Here is a 1,785-nt window from a genome sequence, read left to right on the forward strand (position 1 = left end):
CAGGAAATGGGAAGATCAGCAGCGGAAAGCCCTCAGGAAGACAGCTTGGCGGAGAGATAAGTTGAAATTCATTTGCCCCCCCCCCGAACCCAGAGCCAGGAACCTCCAGGACTTCTGCCCACCCCATGGGAGAACACGATGACCCCTGGTCTTCACACTAGCACCCCTGGCCCCATAAGCAGGGAGGTCAAGGGTGGGAGGTGGCAAGAGAATTGGCTTCGTCATAAACATTCATTTCTCCACCAGGAGTTTGACTTCTTCCATCTCTGACCGTATTGAGTACTGGGTTCAAGATTCACTGTGCTGCCCCAGCCAGCGTTAACTGTAGTTTAGTAAAACTGCTGTGTATCTTTAAGAGTAGTTGCACCTGGGAATTGTAGTTCTCAGTTAGGGGTCCCAGAAGCTTCCCTCCGACTGGCGCATTAAGAGTAATTCCCTGAGCTCAGAGGCGCAAAGATAGGAGTTTTATTGTTCTTTTCCGATTCTTTGTCCATCAACCCTTACTGCAAGGAGAGGGGAAGCCCATCTCTTTTCTCACCACGGCCATAGAGTTGGCCTAGATCAGAAAGATGTAACTTCTCTATCCAGCTATCAGCTCGATTGTGAGTAAATGATCTACTGAATGCACGTGAAGTTAAATAAAGACGATTTAAGCTCTCTCCAGTGGCTGTGTGTTGACTCACACCTGGAAAGCGTTGCCTCAGCTACAGCTCACGCCGGACAGGACAGGCACTGCAGCTCTAGTTTATTAAATGATTTCAGGAACAAGACTAAAGCACCAGGGCAACAGCCCTGTTTAAATAGCTTGTGAAAAACCACACCCAAACACACCCAACTTGCAACGACAGGCTATTTACATAACATTGGCTGCGGTCACATGGAGCATTAGCCACGCTACAGAGACGGATGATAGGCGGATTTTCCGGGCTCGATCACACCGCAACATCTAGGAAGCGTAGAGCTCCCGTCGCGAACCTGAGGCTTCCTGCCGAAGATGCGGAGTAAAAAACTAGTACCTCCGAGGTACTAGTTTCCGGAAACCGCGGGGCAAGGGCTGGCGTCTGATCGCGTTTCCGGTGGTAGTCCGTGGCATCCGGCGCCCGCGCATGTCCCGTCGCAAACAGGTTCCCCACCCCCAAGTCTCCACAGGATGCACACAAGCACCCAATGGCGCATGCGCACAAAGAAGAAAGTGAAAGCCCACCACCCACCTTCCGCGTCCCCGTACTGAACGGGCATCCACGGGCGGTTTCCAGTTGTGCGCATGGGCAGGGCTTTCCGGATCCGATTGCTCGATCATGCGCATGCGCTAACTTCGGCTTAAAAAAATACGACCCCGTTTGCCACGGCAGCGGCGCCTAGCCATTGCTGGTGTGATCGTGCTGCGCCGCTTCTTTGCCGCGCTGCAGGATCGTCGTGTGATCGCCACCTCGCTCCTAACCACGGTACCTTGACGGGACGTCTGATCGGGCAGCCGCACGTTATTCTGCTCTGGGGCAAACAGCCACCCCCCCCCCGCATTTTCCGGCTCGTGCGACCGCAGCCATTAATTTCTCACTGGTCACTTCCAGAGTCCTGGTGGGCTATTGTTCTAGAGCTCCAAGCTCAGCCAGTCTCTGGTAGATAGTCCTGGAAGGTTCCCGACCTAATACACAACAGACCCTTTGCCTGGGAAATGATCCCTCTTCCTGAGATCCCTGGAGTGCCCCAAGGGCATTGGATTCTCTCCTCTGCTTCTGCGCAGCGGACGTCTAATCGAACCACCCCGTGCAGAGAAGTAGGGAA

This window comes from Gekko japonicus, unplaced genomic scaffold (assembly GCF_001447785.1).
Source record: "Gekko japonicus isolate JY-2015 unplaced genomic scaffold, Gekko_japonicus_V1.1 scaffold759, whole genome shotgun sequence".
Lineage (NCBI taxonomy): Eukaryota > Metazoa > Chordata > Lepidosauria > Squamata > Gekkonidae > Gekko > Gekko japonicus.